At 39.5% G+C, this 21,699-nt stretch overlaps 1 long non-coding RNA gene across 1 annotated transcript in view; it reads right to left on the reverse strand.

The window, feature by feature from the left end:
- LOC122183000 overlaps positions 1-21,170 on the reverse strand; it is a 39,392-nt gene extending 18,222 nt beyond the window's left edge. Inside the window, exons 1-2 of the long non-coding RNA XR_006180058.1 lie at positions 21,035-21,170; positions 20,426-20,495 (exon numbers count right to left, since the gene is read on the reverse strand). This is a non-coding gene — a long non-coding RNA (uncharacterized LOC122183000). The remainder of the gene's footprint in view (positions 1-20,425; positions 20,496-21,034) is intronic.
- Positions 21,171-21,699: the final 529 nt, after the last annotated feature.

The following is a 21,699-nucleotide window of genomic DNA, read 5'->3' on the forward strand; positions in this document are numbered from 1 at the left end:
ATTCAGTAGGCAAGTAACGACAAGATCTCTCCAAAGACCATGGAACATGGTCCTTCCTGGACATCACTGCCTTCCTGGACATCACTGCATTCCTGGAAATCATTGCTGCCTATGATTTTAGTAAGGAGTTCAGTTTCAAATTCTGAAAGGAGGAGAAAAAAATAAAAAGACTTCAGAGAAGCCTTTTCACAACCAAGACTTTCTGATCACTTTCAGCAGGATGAAGCTGCTATTCTGTGGCTAAAATAGCCAATTATTTCAGTGTAATAGGCTTTTGCAAAGATAGCTGAACTCTTATTTTTATTGTCTGCTTCCCTATCTTAAAGAAAATACATTTACAAAACAGGTATGTCCCCTGTTTCCAGAAAGGTGAGATTTGGCAGCCTAGCCAGTCTGTCCTCGTATATACTAACGTTCATGGTTAGCATAAAGAAAATGCCATCTGTAACATGTGTGAACATACAGATGGGGATGATATGTCTATGCATGGCATTTTCAGCTAAACAGTTTTTTAGAATTAGGAAGGAATGCGCAGAAGCCAAGAGCATGGATAGAAGTCTAGCATGGAGTCACTAATCAAAGCTGAGTAAGCACAAACAGATCTATGAATTTAGAGGAAGCCCCATTAGCGTCAGGAATTTGCCAGGATTGAACAGATTTTTTAGCCATAGGACAGGGGCTGAAAAGGAGCCCCATAGAAGGGCAGCAAACACAAAATACAGGGGTATAAATTTCATTCTCAGACCCGTGTTGGAGACTAACTCTGGTCAGCATCATCACAAATGTGCTTTGTCAGACTGTGGAGTGAGGCACCTATCACACTCCCTTAGCTGTTGTTGACAGTTGACCATAAATCTTGCCATGCCTAAATCACGCTGGCTCTATGAGGCCCGAAGTGCAGGAACAGTATGCATGGGATGCATGGACAAACAGTTAAACGTTGAATGGCAGGTGGAGACATTCCAACAGCTGACTTCCTGAGCTGAATGCAAAGACAAGAAAGAAGTCTTGTCTCTATTACTGATAACAAAATTCCTATGGAATGACATAAATCTTATATATGTGTGTGTGTGTATATGAACACTAAGATTAATATCAAAGAAAATAAAATGAAATCGGAAGGAGCCAACCACTCATATCCCAGGGGACTTGTAATAATGGTGTTTTCTGCAGGTCTTATTAGTTAGAAATTCAGAAAAAAGTAAAATGTTTTATAATTTATATGGTATATACATACCGCTGAGTATGAAGAAATCTTTCTGCATGAAAAGCCAGCAAGTGGCACCTCATTAAACAGGACCTAGACTTAATCTAACTTGGAACAGATAAAAAAGAAAGGACTCATATGAAGCTATCTTGCCTGGGGGTTTAATCTCAAAGCTTTTGAGTATAATGAATGAATTAAGTAGGGCAAGTGATTAACAACAAAGAAGTGATCACATAATAAAAACAGAAATAGTACTGATTTTACAGTAGTGTTTCCATTGCTTATGGACAAGACCCTGCTGTGCTATTTTTATTGTTTTAACTCTTAAAGAATAAATAAGTGAACCATATGACAGATGCATGTTCTCCAGGTTCAGATGGAAAGATGTGGGAAAAGGCCATGAGCAGAATGCTTAATGGTGCATAAATAATAGGCTATTTGGATATCAATATATGTATCACTGTGAGAATAAAATTCAGTCTATAGAACTCACCAACATTTTAAAACATATTTCTCTTAATGTTGCAGATGTGGAATAAAAACCATCAAAATTACAACTCCTGAACCACAGCTGGTTTGCCTATCAGCTAAAGTATCATGGGGCATAGTTAGAAAACCATAACAGCACTTGGCGCTCAGTGCCTGGGCCTCCAGCTGTCCCCTCCTGCTGCTGTTAGGGGCTGCCTAAGCAGGAGTCAGTGCTACCTTTCTTGGCTGTGCTAGGAAGCACAATGACAGAACATGGAGCTTTGTCTGGACTTGTGCTTGTATGAGGTGCAGACAGGTCCATAGCAGTGCCTACTTCCCCATAACTACTCCTGAAGGAAAATCATGAAACACATTGTTTTAGAATGCTCTCCTCAAGAGAGTTTCTTGCGTTACGTTTTTCACCTTCACTGTAAGGTTAGTTAAACTATTTATGCAGGACTGCATAATGTTAGATCAGAACTTTTAGGAAGAGCCAGAGGGAAACCCAGTAAGTGGTCAAGTAACTCAGGGCAAACAACAAGAAGACTAGGGAAATGTCTTTATGGCATAGCAAGCTCCCAAATTAGCCTGTGTGGCATGAAGGACAAATATCCTTTAGACTACAACAGAAACAGATAATTGCTCCCAAGTAAGCTTGGCAGCACTGAGCACTTTGCCACCAGTCAGTGCCCAGTTTCTTGAGGTAAGAGGATTTAACAGCACTTTCTGGGTCATCAGTTCTTCTCATAGTATAAGTTGAGCAGTATAATCTGTTTTCATTTCACACACAGCAGTAGACCATGTAAAACAGGTAGCATGGTGGCCAACAGACTGAGTTTTGTGATCTTTTTATATCTTAAGTGAAACTTGTGGACAAATAAGGTAGCAACAAAGTAGTGTATTTTCTTCTACTAAATGAAGGTACTGGTGCAAAAAGTGCTTCATGGTCTAAGAGGTACAAAATGAATTGCAGATAATCTTCCTCTCGTGGCCTAAAATTACAATTCTAGTGTATACTGAAGTATGTCTAACGGAGAGATATAAACACAAGCAGTTTGAAAGTTGAGATTTCAAGACACAGATCACTAGAGAAAAGCCCAGATTTTCTCAAGGCCTTTGATTGGCTCATAAATTTTACTTCCTATTCACTAAAGCTTTCAGGATAAAGAAAGAGAGGATAAAGGCTGTAATTGATGGTACAGTGCTCACAAGCCTCGACAGATGTGATCCCTCTTAATGAAGCATGTGGGCCTAATTTGGCATTACTTACTACCAGGAGGATCTTCTGCAGGGTATATTTCTAAATCTACGTTTGGTTGGCACCTGTGCCTTGTTGAAACTGGCATAGCACCTTCTGAGTGGGCATAATGCCATTCTAGCAGATGGGCACATAGGATGCCATAGATCTAGTATTGCATTTGCAACAGACTGAAAGTAGCAGGGGCTGGTGTCTCATTGCAGGAGAGCTGAGTAGGGAAGTCATATCCAGAAACTGGCCACCCTAATCTGCTGCCCAGAGCAAGATGAGCTGGAGAAGATTGCCCAGGGCCACGTCCACACATCCAGTCAGGTTTTTATTATTTCCAGAGATGGAGACTCCACAAACTCTCTGAGCCATCTGTTCCATGTTTGACCACCCTCACAATTTTTAAAATAAATAAAAAATAAAAATGTATTCTTATTTTTGAATGAAATTGTCTGCATTTTAGTTTATACGCATTGTCCCTTGTTTTGTTACCAATAATTCCTGAAAAGATCCTGGCTCCATCTGTCAGGTATTTATGCACACTAACAAGATCTCCCTGACCCTCCTATTCTCTCAGCTGAGCAGTCCCAGCTCTCTCAGCCTCCCTTCCTACGGCAGATGCTACAAACCCTTAATCATCTTAATGGCCCTTTCCTACACTCTCTCTAGTATGTTCGTATCTTTCTTATGCAGGGGAGCTCAGACCAGGACTCACAAATGTAGCTTCCCCACAGGCGAGTAGATGGGAAGATTGTCTCCCTTTGAGATGCTAGCAGTGCTTTTTTGTGCAGCCCAAGGGACTGGTGGCTCGTGCCACAGTGGTGCATTTCTGGAATATCTCAAAGTAATGAATATGAAGGACACATTCACACATTTCTTAGGCCCAAATTATCTCTGAAAATCTGAAAAATATCCTCTGTGTTTGGGATAACACAAATACAAATACAGTTTACCTAGCACAGATGCCAGAAGGAAGTACCAATAAGTGGGTGGAGATACTTGATTCCCAGCTAAATGCACTTAATATTAAATCCATGAGTGATGCTGGGAAGTGGAAAAAATTATCATCAGAAGATTCCTAAATGATAGAACTGAAAAAAATAACAAATACATATAACAAAAATACAAATACAAATAACAAAAATAACTCGACTGATGTCAATGTAAACAGCTGACAACTAGGTCCAGTACATTGGAAAAAAAAAGCTTTTTCTTTGGTTCTTAAGGCCTTACTTAACTCATCAGCTGTCACATCCAATGGTACCTTCCTGTAGTGCCAATAAAAGAGACAGTTCACAGGCAAAACAAAACACCTGGTATGAGTTAAATCTTATTTGTTGGGAAGATGTACTGGTTTACGGGTCTTTTATTGTTTGTTTTTATTTAAATAAGTAAATAAATAAATAAATGAAATCAGATCTCTTTTTATTTTTAACGTCTAAATCTATGGCCAGAATTGTTATGGAATATATGCATTCACATCAACTAAAATAATTTCGCTGAGCTAAGTAGAGTGGTGGAAGATATGGACCCAGAACTCTTATTCTGCTGATCAGCTGCAGATATGAATATATGAAGAGAGAGAGCAAGCAAACTAGATTTTAATCTTTTTTTTTTTTTTTTTTTTTTTTTTTTTTTTTGTCTCACACTTTGCTAGGAGTGAAATCATCTTCAGAAATAGAGCTCACTGGAGCCCATAACTTTGTTTTATCTGTTCCTTTTTTTTCCAAGTTCTTGGTGCAAAGGGTGCTCCTCTGACTGAAGGTATCAGCTGAAAGGAAATAATTCATCCTAGATGACAAAGGGGTTCATAAATTGTACCCTAATAAAACATTGCTCCAAACTCACAGAGACTGAAGTGACTCTGTATGCACAGTGATTTGCATGATATTCATTGTGTTAAGGTTGAAAACAACATTAACAACTTTACTCTAAATCTAACAGATTTATTCTAAGTTGCACTAATAAAATGTATGAGCAAATGAAGGTCAGTGGGAACCACAGCACACAGAATATGCGGAAAAATAACAGACTTTGAGAAAAAAAAGATCAAATCCACTTCAAGCTGGCATAGCACAAGTGGCTCATCAGAACATCATTCTAACAAATGAAATCTATTATATAACCAGAAGCATAGTCATCTATTATGCTCAGTATTAAAGCAAAACAGTGCTCAAGGAAAGCAATGCAGAACAAAATTATATTTGTTTCTTGGATCACCTTTAATGACATGAAATTGAAAGTATGATGTTTCTGTGCTCATCTTCTTGTCTTTTAAACATGTATTTTGAATGCAAAAATTCTAGCAAATTAAAATGCAATTGCTACCACTTATTTACAGCATGATAATCTAACTCTGATGCCTTTGCATCTTATTTTGTTGTTTTTAGAACTGACCAGCAATGTTAATAATTCAAGAAAGTCTGAGACTCCAAGGCATTATTTTTATGACACAGCCTTGATCTTTGCTATTGGATCCAAGACTTTCAGAATTTGTAATAGGTTTTTAAACCTCTCACTGTGCCATAAGGAAAATATGACCCGCTCACAAATTAAAACACACACACACATTCAAAATCACACAAATAGACAAGGAGTCAAAGATAGCATATGACTCTATGGATATTAAGTTAAATATTCTGGATGAAGTCCTTGAACTGCTTGAAAATCAAACTGTTGCACCTTAACTCACAGAATCATTTCTTCCCCTAGACTGCTGTGAGCACCCCTATTCATCTTCCTATTTAACTTCAATTTTTGTATTGCAAAGACAAATTTATAAGTCGCTGTGATTTCTAGCCATATACATGCAGTTAGAACTGCTCCCTATAACGAATCCTAAACTGCCTCTAAAAATATCATCCAAAGATACCATCAACAGCACATTTATCAAATGAAGACTTTTTGTGCAGGTTGTCTGGATTGTACAAAGTTCTTGTAGCTAGCATGTTGAATAAATGAACTTTCAGGCAAAAAAAAAGGGACATTCAGTGAGCCCGCTTTTCCTCTACTGGTGAAGCAGTAAAAAGCTAGATGGCTGTTTTTCTCTCTGTCTGTCTCAAATGCATTTATTCCACTCTTGCACTTACATAAACGTCCTGTGTATTAATGTTTACTTTTAAACACAGCCCTTAAGAAGGCTTGATTTAAGTACCCAACATAAGCTTGCATTTCACACTCATGGAGAAAAGAATACGATGAAAACAGAATATGTAAAGAAGGCAGGTCACGAACACTCTACAAAATGCACTGTAAAATCAGAGACACGGGCATTTTGAAAATAGCAGATCTCTGTTATGGTACTCAATTTAAACTCAATGATAACCATATAAAATATGTGTGAAAGACATATTATAAAACATATAAAAGAAAACTGTTTTTTGTCTCAAAGCTTGCTCTGTGAGGTCTTTCTGGTGAGGAGACTAATTGACAACTGCTGATTATCTAGGGGGGCGAGTGGTGAGTGTCACCATGCCTCAGTACTTCTGCTTATGATTGTAAAGAGAAGCAGAAGTGGGACAAGCAGTGCTTTTCGGGGATGTGGGTTGTAGGATCTGACCACTGCAAAAGGCAGTAATGCTTGTGCATGGCAACCAAAGCACCACTCCCTGCTGGCTTATCTGTTGGGCCAGATATGTCACACTAACAGAAAAGAAGAAAAAACAACTGAGAAATGGGAGATAAAAGGCCCTCACTAAACTAAGAACTTTGGAGAAGAACTCCCAAAGGAAAGAAACCTCCGATGGAGGAATTCCCTGAGGGGAAAAACCTCTTTGGAACAACCCCCAGATCCTGTTTGGTGTGAAGCTTCCTGGCTCTCTCCCATCCCCCACAGTGACATACAAACCTTGCTGGACCCATGGTGGTGACCATCTCTCTCTTGCTCTCTACAAAGACTCCTTGCTTTTTTTCCTATCTCTTTTCTATCACCTATCTTCCCTTCCCCATATCCCTAAGCAAAAAGGATTTGTAATAAACTGGTCAGGCTAACATTTGATCCGTTGTGTCTTAATCTCACCACCAGGTATACACGTACCAAAAGAACCTTTTCTCCCTCCGATAAATTGGAGCGAGACAATATGTTAATGTTAGTCTCTAACCATGTGTTTTATGCACCCATTTGAATGTTATGAGATAGATAGAAAATCAGTGAATTAAATCCACTATGTGAAAAATGTCTGCTTTTATGATACTTGGCAAAAAATCAGGTGCTGGATGATAACATGTTAGACTTCAGTTCAGTATGGATAAGGCAGAGGTAATGGTAGTTGGCAAATGAAAGTTTTTGAAGAACTGGCAAGGTTGAAGAGTACTCCCTTGCCTGAGAGCATCTGCTAATCCATGGTTAAATCACTTTATACTAAAATCTCAGGTTATCACTCTTCCTTGCCACTGGGTTTTATGTAGCAAAAAGAATCTATCAAGCACTGCTGTATGTTGCTTTTATTAACAGTTTCTCTATTTTCCCCTCTGATTCAACTTCTATCCAATTTACCTGATGCCATTTTTTGGCTCAAATTGAACTTTTGACTATAGTTAAGTCCTACTGACAGGCTTTGGTAAGAACAGAGCAGTGCTGCATCCTTGGAGCAACACAATCTGCTGATCACCATGCTACGGCTGAATTCTCTCCTCCCCCACCCCTGCATCCAGCAATGTAACTTTTGAATCACTGTTCACAACCAACAAATAAAAAACAACAGTAATGTAATAAAAGTAAGCAGCTGTTTAGTCTCAGGTTCCTGCTGCAAACACTGCAGTTCATGCACCGCTGCACACAGGTTTGCTATGGGAGGCTCCAGTGTCTGAGGAAGCCTTCTTCTGTTCTTGACACTCTCCAAAGTGCTGTTGTGCACTCTTCAGTCTCTCTCTCACTGTTCCGTGGACCTGCTGCTTAGATATGTATGCTTAGATTTGGTCAGGTTGACATCTTCGAGAAGCAAGTGCTCCCCTTCACCCACTCCCACTGTGCCCTTCATACTCTCAACACACAATGCAGACTGTGCAGGGGCCACCATACCTTAGCAAGTATTTAATAATTATATATATATAAAAGTATGCATGCCTCAAATAATTTTGACCTAGATAGAAGATGCTTTCATTAAATTGCTGCATCTATTACCAAGGAGAAAAAGTCAAGTAGGCTATAGTACTCCATGGGTTTCTTTCACAAGCTTTTCTCTTAAAGGAAAGTTTTTGAAACATTGTTCTCTCTCATCAAAGAAGATGAGAAAGAATAGGATTAGTGTGAAGAGAAGTATTTCTTTGAATAGGAAAGATATAATTACACATTTTCTATGAAACATGTTGGAAAATGTAATATTGGATAGTGAGAGCAACCTAAAAGTTTTCATTATATTTTAATAGAGAGTTCGCTTAAGATTATATATAGTATATAGTTGTATCTGTAGGCACTTCTCTCACATAAAAATAATTGAAAAGAAATCAAAGAATAAACTCTTCCACCCTAATCACTAAGGAAGCCTGATAAAGAAGGACAATATCTGGTTAGCTACAAATTTTCCATCTCATTGTTTCCTGAAAAATAAACTTCTATAGTTTTAAGTCGAAGGAGGGAAGGTTTAGGTTGGAAATCAGGGGGAAGCTCATTACTATGAGAGTGGTGAGGTGCTGGAACAGCTGCCCAGAGTGGTTGTGGATGCCCCATCCCTGGAGGTTTTCAAGGCCAGATTGGATGGGCAGCCTGGTCTAGTATTAAATGGTGGACCTGCACGTGGCAGGGGGGTTGGAGATTCACGATCCTTGAGGTCCCTTCCAACCCAGGCCATTCAGCGATTCTGTGATTCTGTGCGATTATAATGAACATATTCCATACAAGCTGTGCAGAGCAAGCATCTCTTCCAAAAATGCACTGAGCAGTAGTAAAAATCAAGCATGGACTCAACGACATCTGTTGTGGCATTGTTATCAAATGCCATATTTTTTATACAGATCTCTAACAGTCACTACTTTTTTTTGTGTGGAAATAGTAGCTCATCTGCGGTTTCTAAACGTTGGCATACAAGGCCTGACAGATGCTTTGCTTTCACCTCATCTTCAACTTACTTGGCTTCTCTTTACACTAGCTACAGCTCAGCAAATTATTCGTCTGCTTTGCAAAGCCAACAAAATGCCATCTGTCTCTGCATGTTTATCAAAACTAATATTGTAGTTTGAAAAAAAAACGATGATCTGAAATTGTATCTGGCAACTATGTGTGTGGTCAAGTATTCTGTTAGGTGCTCATCTATGTAAGTTTCAGTTAGTGGACACCTACCTACCCTATCATGCTCTCAGCCTGAGGAACAGTCACTCTCTGAACTTTCTGGTGTACAACTATTTCTCATGCCATTGATTGACACCATTTATGGCTCAGAATGCAAATTGTGATAGTTTCTTGCCAACTGATATTCCAAGGTCACTGTGATTCGAGTATGAGTAGCTTTTGTTTTTTCTCATAAAAATGAGAGGCTGAATACATGTAGGAGACAGGTGGAAAGGTCAAAGAAAGAGAGAGAACAAGATTACATCAGTATAGTTCAGCATGCAATCAGTTAGGTCCAACAGCTGCAAGATTTGACACTGAGACTTCAGAGAAAACAAAACATGAGTAAGGTCTTATTAAATAAAGCAGAAGAAAAAAAGAAGTATGAAAAGGCCTGATTGTTCTACTTTAATCTAACAGAGAAGAGCCAGATCCTCAGAGTATCTCTTCATTTCTAAGTACCATGGAAAATTCCTTATCAGCTAGTGAAGTGCAGCCTGAAGTAAATAGCTCATACAGGTACAGGTAACTAAGCTTTATTTTCTATACTGAAGACATTTTTTAATACCCAACTCCAGAGCTAAAATACATTTTAGAACTAAAATTGAAGTTATCCTATGGATCAGCAATGGAGATCTGGTCAAAATCAAATCAACACTGATTTTTATTTCATATTAAAATTACTACAGAATGGGTATCAGTTTCCCTCTACAGTGTGAGACACATTTAGCTGGGGATTAATTTTCTCCAAAATTGCATAAGCATAGTAATATTGAATATGAGAAAGGCTAACTCCAAAATCTTCTATCCTTCATGGATTTTCATGTTGAAATTATTCCTGTTTTGCACTGATGTATGATAATAATAAGGTTCCCTGTTAATAATGTTAAATGTGAGTTTATTTAAAGCAATTAAGGGTAGACAGTCATTAAAATAAGAAAAAAAAAATAGATAAATGGCTTTTATTTTTCCTGTAGAAATGCATTCTGAAGTTTAACTTAAGAAAATCCACACCTACTCCTAAATTCCTACCAGGTTTCCTTTAAGTCCATTTGTCAAGATTATTTTTTAATTTAAAATATTTGTGCAAAATATAACTTTTCAAGCAGTTCTAGAAATGGTTACTAAATATTCCTTACAGGCACTCTCTGCCTGTGCTCTAGTGAGCAGTCCTGTGACATTTGCCTTGAGAGTGATGTTACTTTAAGTTGTGTTCTGCTAACCCTTTGAACTGTCACCATAATGTAGAAATAAGAAACCTTTATATCCTGCTACAGTTCCTCTCTGCAGAAGAAGTATGCATTGCCTATCTGTTACATTCACACCTCATCTAAGTGAGTAGAAGAGAACAGAAAGACAGAGAAAACTCAGTGCTGCTTCTTTTCCTTCAAGGTTTCCTTTTTTCCTTCCATACAGCATTCTCCCTTGTGTTCTTGGGTACACTATATTATCATGAGCTCCTTCAGAAAAGACCTCTTCCACCTATCTACAAAGAAATCATTAAAAAACAGTAATGTCTTGGCTTCACTGTGTAGTTGGTTTCTCCTTGTATGTTCTTTCTCCCAGCAGTGTTAAGTCCATGTGTAGCTCTTATTCACAGGAAATCCTTTTAGTCTTACAATGAGGTCTTTGTAGAGAGTCTTTGGTGTTATTCTTCTGTATTTGCAAGGACTCTTGAATACCAGGCTGTCTGGGACACAGTATCTGGGGGAATAACTAATATAGGCAAAATGTAAACTAATTTTTGGGAACAAAAGAAGCCTTCAAGATAAATGTAAAGTTACAACAGGCTGTTTTTTCAATGAGAGTGAGTGATACTTACAATTCTTTTGCACTTAATGAGCTAAAGCAGCAGAGATTAAAGAAACCCTCTAAAGTATTTGGATGTTAAATAAAAATCCAATTTAAGTCTAGTGGAAAGAGAGAGCTGTGGTTTAACTACAGAATCAGGGTGCATAAGCAACAAAAGTAAGCAGTCTTTTAGACCCAGATCCTAAACCAATAACAGTTTATTATATAAAAGCCAAACATAGAAAATAAGGAAAAGAATAAAATAATATGCTAAAAGGGGAGGGGAGTGGATGGGAGTAGATGTGAAGAGAGGGGAGGGGAGGAGAAGGGAGGGGAGGGGAGAGGAATGTGAAAGGGAAAGGGAAAGGGAAAGGGAAAGGGAAAGGGAGAAAGGGAAAGAGAAAGAAAGAGAAAGAGAAAGAGAAAAAGAGAAAAAGAGAAGAAAAAGAGAAAGAGACCCTTAGGAGACCAAGAGGTTTGCTCAGTGTTACCATCCATGTAAAATTGTACCCATTCTAGAGAAATTGGTACGCTTTTCTATTACTCTCATTTGGGTCAGGACCCATCAGAAGGTACCAGTTCACAAAGGAGCTGATGTGGCAGCACATTACATAGAACTACACCATCAGCCAGTTCTTCTTACCACTGTTGCTCAGAGGTGCCCATCAATAAATAAACAAATAAATAAATCAACAATAAAAACGAGCAGAACTTTGACAGTTACCATTGTGGTATATATTTTGGAGTCTATGCATTTTTCTTTGTTCTACAATCTGAGGTTATTTGGGTCAAAGATTTTATACTTCCTTGAAGACCATGTTTGCCCCTTAAGTAAAAGGAATGCTAAACTGTGTATACAAATAAATATTGGCTATTTGTCTTCTTGAAAAGTATGATTTTCTAGATGACAAAGTAGTTTTAAAAAGTGAAAATACAGTACAACCAAAAATAACACATACAAACACATCTTCCCAAACGTCAGCATATACTTTAATGAAAATTGTAGATCTGTGTTTCTATTATATTTCATATGAATAATCAACACTCTGAGCTAATAGGAGGAGGATGAAAAGGAGTTTCTATGACATAGTCATTTTACCTCATTTCTGAAAGAAATAAGTCATAAACCCAAACACAAAGATGGAGGAGTAAGCTCAGGCTACAGATAATGAAGTTTCCCAAGACAGATAAGCTAATCTAATGCTTAGATGAATCCACAACACCTTTTAGGTAACTATTGAATACAAATTTTTAGAGCAGAATGCTGTGTTCAGACTGCAAAAGGTAGGTCTTTGGTTCTGGTGACTGTAAAATTCCCGCTAGGCTACCAAGATTATATCTTCCTTTTATCTTCTTTGTTTGATCCTATAAATACTGAATAAAAGACATGATGAATCAATGAGTGATTCAGATTTTGCCTTCAGTGTTTATCATCAGGCATTTATCTATTTTTTGTGTCTGGAGTTTTCTATCTCACTGTAAATTTATTGTACTGTTTCTGAAGGTTTTTTTTTTTCTTTCACTACACTCCCCCAGTACTGTATTGATTTTCCCATTTTTACAAATAAGCATAGCGGTAAATAAAATTACAAAAGCTGAGGACAGAATCATAGCTGAATAAAGCTCATCAAGAATAAAAATTATTGGCTAAACTGGGGACGTTACAGCTCCCTCGTGAACATTCTTTATTATGAAGTGAAAATACAATTAGTAAAGCACAAGAATGTTAGAGCCTAGCTTCTGTTTCCTGTCTTGATTCAGATGCTCTGTGGTTGCAGATGGTATATTTAAACTAACTGAACAATATTACCTAAGATTAGGGTAAAATAGAGGTGCTTAAATCCTCAAGCATAACTGCTTAACAAGAAGGCCATTGCATAACCCTTCCATCACTGTCACAGTTTCATGCATGTATGTGTATTGATATTAATCTCTCAGTATGGCAGAGAAATGTAAAAATTGAATGTTGGGAAGTTTATTTTTTTATTTCTTGGATTGAAAGACTCAGTTACGCAGTACATATAGAAATTATATTCTCCTGAACGTTCACTGTAGCTTAGGATGCTAAGTTCATGTTCCAAAGTATGGAGTTATTTTGTGACTATAAGTGTTTGCCAGATCAATGCACTCTGATCAGAAGTGATGCTAGAACTATTTCACAGTGCAAGAGAAGATCCAGCTTGGTACTTCCTACTGCTAAGTTTCTGATTACTCCAGATGGTCTTCTGATACTTGAAAATAAACAGCATACAAAATATATAATTAATGGTTTCTGACAGAAACTATTTAGATCTGTTTCAAAGTTAATGTGCTGTTGTTTTCTTCAAATATCTTCAAATGCTGAAAAGATTTTAAAGATGTATATTTTTTCTAAAGAAAAAAAAAAAAAAGTGATTTCACTAGGCCTGAAAAACTTTCTGTAAGAAACATTTTCAAATAATACATTTTCTAACACATTCTCTGCTCTTCTTATGCACAAAAACTCCCTTTAAAAGTTACCAAAACGTAATAGAAGGTGACAATACCTTAATATTTCTAATACCTTAGAAGTACTTTTTGAATGACACAAAATTATGCCACTCGCTGTCCCGGGCCCCGAGGGAGAGGCGCCGCCCCCAGCCCCGCTTCAGTACCTCGGCCAGCGCCCGCGGGGCCCTGAGGGGCGGGAGCGGAGCTCCTGGTCGCACCAGAGGTCGGCAGCGGTCTCTCCAGATCTGCCAGCAGCCAACCAAAGCTCATGCTTTACGTTGACTACTTTTTTTTTTTTTTTTTTTTTTTTCACTGTCTCCAATCACATTATCCCACCATTTTGCCCCTAGCTTTCCTTCAAGTACTCTGGAGCAAGAGCAGCAAGCAGAGAAGGAGAGGCATTGGCAATAGCATTGCCTTGCTCCTGTATGTTCAGTGGCTTGGGCAGCATCTGCACAGCTGCCTTCACAAAATACATTTTTCATGTTGTGAGACACGTTTGAAAAACTAAAATACATACATAGGTAAGAAATGAACAACAAAGAAAAAAAGACACATAAGGGAGACAGAACTGAAGGAAAACATAAAATCAAAGTTGATAAGTCTTTTTTTTTTTTTCCTCCTCACTCTGGCTTAAGGACCAAAATATAGGGGGTATACCCTTGTGCCTTTTTCAGGGGGAATAACAACAGGGCATGGGGACAAACTTTAGGACAGCTGGAGAGAAAGTACTTCATGGCAAGATGAGCTCATTGGAAAGAAAAAGAAAAAAAAAAATAAAGATATCCTCAGCTGAAAGTAGTGTGGTTGAGAAATTGACCGTGCTGGACATGGACATGAAAGGGGGAATGCTGATGGTGGATGAGAGCTGACTGACTATAAGGGCAAAAACATTCTTGGAAACAAGCTGGCTGGGCTGGTTAGCAGGGCTTCAAACTAGATATGATGGGGGAAGAGGTGCACTGAGTGACAAAGAAGCATGTGGGTACGCTGTCACCTTGGGAGACAGTAAGGGAAAACCCCAGTCTCATCCTGGAGGTACTAGGGAGGGCTCCTCTGAGAAGGTAATGAGGGCAATAAGTTAAAGTGCCTCTATACTAATGCATGCAGCATGGGAGATAAACAGGAGGAGCTAGAAACCATGGTGCAATTGGGAAAGTATGATCTAACAGCTATCATGGAAACATGGTGGGATGAATCCCATGATTGGAATACCCTGATTGTGTACTACAGGCTTTTCAAAAGGAATAGACAGGCTAGGAGGGGTGGTGGAGTTGCCCTCTATGTTAGGAAGTGGATAAATTGTGAAGAGCTGTGTCTGAGGAACAGCCACGATCAGTTCGAGAGCTTGTGGGTTAAAATCAAGGATCAGTTCAGTAAAGGGCATCTAGTGGCTGGGGTCTGCTACAGGCCACCTGATCAGGGAAGCCTGTTGATGAGGCCTTCTTGCTTCAGCTGCAGGAGGTTTTGTGCTCGCAGGCTCTTGTCGTGATGGGGGATTTCAACCACCCAGATACCTGCTGGGAGAGCAGCACAGTGGGTGGCAGACAATCCAGGAGATTCCTGGAGTCTGCTTAGAATGACTTCCTGGTCCAGGTAATAGGTGGACCAACCCGAGGTGAAGCTTTACTGGACCTAGCGCTCACCAATGCAGAGGAGAGCATCAGAGAGATTAAGACTGGAGGCAGACTGGGCTGTAGTGACCGTGCCCTGGTGCAGTTTGTGATCCTGAAGAATGCAGGCCTGACAAAAAGCAGAGATAGCATCCTGTGCTTTAGGAGAGCATACTTCCAGCTGCTCAAGGAACTGCTGAGTGGGTTCCCCTGGGAAACTGTCCTTAAGAGCATGGGCACAGAACAAAGCTGGCAGCTCTTTAAGGACACCCTTCTGAGAGTGCAACAGCTCTCCATCCCCAAGCAGAAGTCGAGCAGGGGAGGCAGGCGACTGTTGTGGGTGTGCAAGGACCTGCAGCTTAAACTGAGAGAAAAGAGGGAAATGGACAGAAAGTGGAAGCAGGGCTATGTAGCCTGGGAGGCATACAGGGCTGTTGTCCTTGTGTGTAGAAATAGGATTAGGAAAGCCAAGGCACAGATGGAGCTGAACTTGGCAAGGGATGTGAAAGATAACAAGAAAGGGTTGTACAGGTACATAGGCAGGAGGAGACAGACCAAGGACAGTGTTCCCCCTGTGAAGAAAGGTAATGGGTTCCTCAGACATAGAAAAAGCTGAGTGCTTTGCCTCAGTCTTCACGAGTGGTCAGGCTTCCCTTGTCTGCCAAGACCCTGAGTCTCTAGGTGAGGGGAGTGGATTCTGTCCCACTGTAACAGTGGAACAAGTCCAAGACCTCGTGAAATTGAATGGCTATATGTCCAGGGGGCCAGATGACATCCATCCTAGGGTTCTGAAAGAGATGGCTGATGCGGTTGCTGAGCTGCTCTCCATCATATTTGAAAAATCATGGCTGTCTGGTGAAGTCCCTGTGACAGAAAAAGGGAAACGTTATCCCATTTTTAAGAAAGGGAGAAAGGAAGATCCAGGGAACTACAGGCCAGTGAGCCTCACATCTGTGTCTGGGAAGATCATGGAGCAGATCCTCCTAGAAACTATGTTAAGGCACATATGACACAAAGAAGTGATCCAAAACAGCCAGCATGGCTTCACCAAGGGCAGATCTTGCCTGACTAATCTGGTGGCCTTCTATGATGGAGTGATGGTTTTGGTGGATGGGGGAAGGGCAATGGATGTCATCTACCTGGACTTCTGCAAGGCCTTTGACATGGTCCCTCATCACATCCTTCTCTCTAAATTGGAGAGGTATGGATTTGAAGGATGGACTGTTCGATGGATTAGAAATTTGCTGGCTGGACACAGCCAAAGGATTGTGATCAGTGGTTCTGTGTCAGGGTAAAGGCTGGTCACAAACGATGTCCCTCGGGGATCGGCCTTGGGACCGGTGCTCTTCAGCATCAGTGACAGATGATGGAATCGAGTGCACCCTCAGCAATTTTGAAGATGACACCAAGCTGAGTGGTGCAGTCGATACATTGGAGGGAAGGGAAGCATCCAGAAGGACCTGGACAGACTGGAGAAGTGGGCCCATGAGAACCTAGTGAGATTCAACTAGGCCAAGTGCAGGGTGCTGCACTTCAGTCAGGGCAATCCCAGGTATTTATACAAACTGGAGGAAGATCTCCTTGAAAGCAGCCCTGCGGAGAAGGACTTGGGGATCCTGGTGGACAAGAAGCTGGACATGAGCCAGCAGTGAGCGCCTGCAGTCCAGAAGGCCAGCTGTGTTCTGGGCTGCATTAAAAAAGGGGCAGCCAGCAGGGAGAGGGAGGTGATCGTCCCCCTCTACTCAGCTCTTGTGAGGCCCCATCTGCAGCGCTGCATCCAGGCCTGGGGCCCCCAGCACAGGAAGGACGTGGAGCTCTGGGAGCGGGTCCAGAGGAGGCACTGAGATGAGCAGAGGGCTGGAGCAGCTCTGCTGTGAGGAAAGGTTGAGGGAACTGGGCTTGTTTAGCTTGGAGAAGAGAAGGCTGTGGGGAGACCTCATTGTGGCCTTCCAGTACTTGAAGGGAGCATAGAAACAGGAGGGGGAATGGCTGTTTGCAAGGGTGAATAGTGATAGAACAAGGGGAATGGTTTTAAACTGAGACAGGGGAGGTTTAGGTTGGATATTAGGAGGAAATTTTTCACACAGGGTGGTGAGGCACTGGAACAGGTTGCCCCAGGAAGCTGTGGATGCCCCATCCCTGGAAGCATTCAAGGCCAGGCTGGATGTGGCTCTGAGCAGCCTGGGCTGGTGGTTGGTGACCTGCACATGGCAGGAGGTTGAAACTAGATGATCATTATAGCCCTTTTCAACCCAGGCCATTCTATGATTGTATGGTTGTATGGTTCTATGATTCTATGACACTAGAGACAGTAAATGAAAGCTTCATCAGGATCAGTCAAACACTGAAATAAGCTGCAGGGAAGTCTGGCAAGTTGTCTAAGCTAATCAGAACTCCCAAAAAAAAGAAAAGAAAAACAAGATAACAGAATAGATTTAGAAAACTATGTGAATATGAATAATGAGGGTTGTGTTGGTGGTTTGCATCCCTGAGATAACATGCAACTCAGGAACTTTGTGAGGGGAGGAAAATAATATTTCTGCATGAAAGTATCTAGACTGTAAAGGCTGATAGAATTCCAGAGGAAAATAATATTGCAGGAGTCGCTCATGCAAAGTTGTGTGGGATGATGATATGAACAACATCATAAGTGACCTCATCTAGCATCAGAAAAGCTGCCTCTGGCATAGGAATGAAGGAACTGTTTCCAAGCACAGTCCTCATTTGTTTTTGATAAATCTTAATTAGATAGAGAAAGCAGAGGAACTTACTTAATGGTATGCTCAAATGAGAATAGCTACATTCACATCTACATGACCAGAAAATATTTACTATTTCTAATATTTAATATATAAAGTAGGCTTAAGTTTGCTGCATCTCACTAGAGACATTGCCACTGAAGAAATCAATTCTTGAGTCTAAAGAGCAAATATCACTTCTGTCACTATGTCCATGCAGCAAGAAATTTCACCTCTTTTTGATTGTTCGGGTGCCAAGGAGGTTCTGAACTTTACATTTGTAAACTCTGTATTTAAATTCAGTGGGGTCTTTAATTTTTTTTGACAGATTTTTGTCTTTGCAAGGATGACCCAGAGTATTCATGGAAACCGGCCACCTGATATCAAGAATTTCTAGAAGGTGCTGCAAACTCAACTCAACTAAACTAAACTAAACTAAACTAAAAATAGTAGTAAAAAACAAACAAACAAACAAACCAACTACAGTCAATAAAATTTAAAAAAAATTAAACTTAAGGAATTTACGGTGTGTAAAATTAAAAGGGAAAAAAAAAAAAAAAAGCAACCCCACCCAAATGTGATTAAAGTTTTCTGAAAGGCTTGTTCAATATATTTTTGCCTTGAAGGTGGAATCCTTCACTTAAATACAAAATAAGTTGAAATAAATTTCATTAATTGGATGTACTTGAAAAAGTCACCAGGAAGTAAACTGTTTCACATTCCTTAAAGGAAAGCAATGGTGTTCCTAAGTTTCCTCAGCCCTCACAAAGAAAAAATGTACTAATAAAGAGGGTCATAAGATGTACTGACATGTCAGAACAGATTGCAATCAGAAATAAGTTTCAACCACACATTACTTTTGTGTATAGGGTACTAAATTATATTTAACATGTTGGTAGTTGAGAACTGATAAAACATAAGGTCCCTTTCCAGGGAAGAACACTTTTAAATCAGTGAGAGTAAAGTATGCTCAGCGATGTATGAATAATACCTGGTTTGCTTCTCCATATTACTACAGGAATCTTTTCCAATTTACTTGATCATCTGCCTGGAACAAACATTATGCACTGGGATGGAGAGTAATGTCTGAATTTCCAGTAGCTCAGGGGCATGCAGAATTTGGTCTTATCCTTAACAACTACAAAATTGTCATAGTGGAAATATTCTACTTAATGGTGACATTTGGTCTGATGTATACAATAGCAAACAAGGAACTAATAAATAAGTAGCCTCAATATAAGTAGCTCTCTGCACTTCTGCGTCCTTGACATTTTGTCTATTATGAATCAACTTGCAAGATGAACTCAGAGCAAAAGAAATCCCTGCCTATATTTTCTCACCCTGAACATCCATAAGTATACAGGTATCTCCTTGCATTCTGCATTTGTTATTACTTGAAATTATCTGTTTCTCAGGGAATACATAGCTTTTAATCAGTATCAGTATCATTTTTTTCCATCAGTAACAAGCCAAATAGGCTATATTCAGCAGTAAATAAAAACAAACAAACAAACAAACAAACAAAAAAACCCCAATCTTTTAGTAGTAATAGAAACAGCAATTTTTTCCTGGCAAGATGACTGCTGATGCAAGGACAGAACTGGGAGATAAGAAATCTCATCACCTCTGTGCCACTACTTCCCTTGTAATCTTCACCAGATCCATTAATCTCCCTGGATTCCCAGTTTCCTTTTCTGCACAAAGCTTTCCTGCCTCTGGGGGACATTGAGAAGACAAATTCATTAATCTCTGTAAAACGTTGAGAGGTCTGCTCACCACCAGTTTCAGGCAAGTATCATTATGACACTAGATAGGTTAGAATGGAAAGAGCAAAAATTATTTTGTTTGGATCCCACATAAGGGATTTGAATTAGCATGACTGACAGAAGTGTGTTGGACTGAAGGACAAACATTTCTGGCAGTACTGGGAAACCTGCAGGAAGAAAATACTTTCTGAACAAATCCAGAAAGGATTAAGAGAGTACGATGGAAAAATCTCTACACTTTTGAACTTAAGGTGCAGTGACAACGCAAAAACCTAGCTGGATATAAAGCTGCAAGAAATACAGTGCATCAACAAGCAAGGCATTTTTTCTGAGTCAGAAGTGTCATTTTTATGACACCTTTGAATAACAGTTATGTATTATCTGAGTTCTGTCTAGAGCACACAGAAAGAAAAATCTTTAAAGAAATGCAAGCTTTTGGTGGTAAGAGAGTGCCTCCTGGCTAACATGAACATTCCTTCTATTTCAAAAGGAAACAGTTTAAATAATTCTAATAAAACCTTCAAATTGTTAGCAGGTATGGGAACAGCTTTAACTTCAGGAAGATAATCAGAGTTTTTATCTTGCATGCGTTCAAATAGAGCATGCTGGTCTGAGCCTTGCAAATAAAAGATGAGGCTTAGCTACCAAGAACCACATCCAACATCAGCTTAACAAAGGTCAGCCACAGTTCTATCATAAAAGAGCTAGAACTTGCAAGTGGGTGAATGAAGAATCCAGATTAAACTAATAAAAAAAAGCATGGGCAGGCTGCCTGTCAGGTCAAGAACAGCAGGGGCAAGAAGGAAGAATTAAAAGTACTTCATTTTGTCTACAATTTTTTTTAGGGCAATTGACTTCATACCTTTGTGGTGTTGCCAGCAAAAAGGACCATTCCTTCTTTCCTTCCATGCTTGCTTGCTTCCACAATGCACCTGTTTGTGCAAAAGCAGAGGGAAGCTTTCACACATCCATTTTCTTATAGAAGTGTAAAAGATCAAGAGCCCAAATACACAAAATCAAGAAATTTCAGATGGCATTGTAAGAAATGGAAAAGATTGTATTTAACTGCTGTTTATGCCAGGGTGATGAACTTACTACACAGCAAGCTCACAAGATAGCTCTGCTAGACACGTGTACCCTTCAGCTCTGCTAGACACGTGTACCCTTCAGTAAGACATTTTATTCACTATTGCCCTTCACTGTGTGAGGGGAATCATTTTTTAGTGCCATAAAGATAATGTAAACTACCCAAATTATATGCTAATACTCAATACTCTCTGACAGTGTGCTCATTACCATAATTTTTAAGCAAATTTTATTAAGGATGTGTTTAAATAATACAACTTAGAGGGTGAAATTAACAAGCAAATAAGGTAGGAAAGTGAAGCTAAAATCACAGCACACACTGCATAGGCTATACACAAAAAGAGCAGTCCATAAAGATAATGTCTCACAAAACAGAAAAACTTACTGGCATGCTAGCTGATGAGTTCAAGGTAGAGAAACATGAAGGGCAAAATTCTCTGGGGACAAGTAGTTCCCTGTGGCCAGTCAACAGTGAAAGGGGTTGCCATCATTAGCAAGGACAAATACCATGGAAGGGAGGAGAGGGAACAGCAATAATAAACTTGGTATGTGTTTCTTCCTGGATTTTCTCCATGCAGCTGAACCAGGACCAAGCTACATATATATCAGCTGCTCTTCAGCTTGGCTCTGATGTGACCTTTAAAGCTGGTTGGTGCTTCTGCTTGCACTACTTGGGTGGATACACGGGGGCAGAAAGAGCTTTTGCCATAGAAGCAACTTGGTAATCTGCTTCCCCTTCTTCCTCTTTTTTCCTCCAAGCTTTTATGTCAGTGGCCTGCGAATGAGAGGCTGATGCCAAGGGAGCCAGAGCAGCAGAAGAGTAAACCAAGTTTAGCTCATAGGTGCACCGTTTGTCTCCTAGAGTAGGCTTTAGAACCAATTCCAGTACATCTCCAAAGCTAAGTTTCTTTTATCCAGTGCTTTGAACTGCAATTCTTACCATTAACCGTAGTTAAGAATAAACAATTTATATTCTATATTAAAATTAATTTAAATTGGCATGTTTTATTTTATTTTATTTTATTTTATTTTATTTTATTTTATTTTATT

Source organism: Lagopus leucura, unplaced genomic scaffold (assembly GCF_019238085.1).
Source record: "Lagopus leucura isolate 7727_CA_CO unplaced genomic scaffold, USGS_WTPT01 Super-Scaffold_100016, whole genome shotgun sequence".
Classification (NCBI taxonomy): domain Eukaryota; kingdom Metazoa; phylum Chordata; class Aves; order Galliformes; family Phasianidae; genus Lagopus; species Lagopus leucura.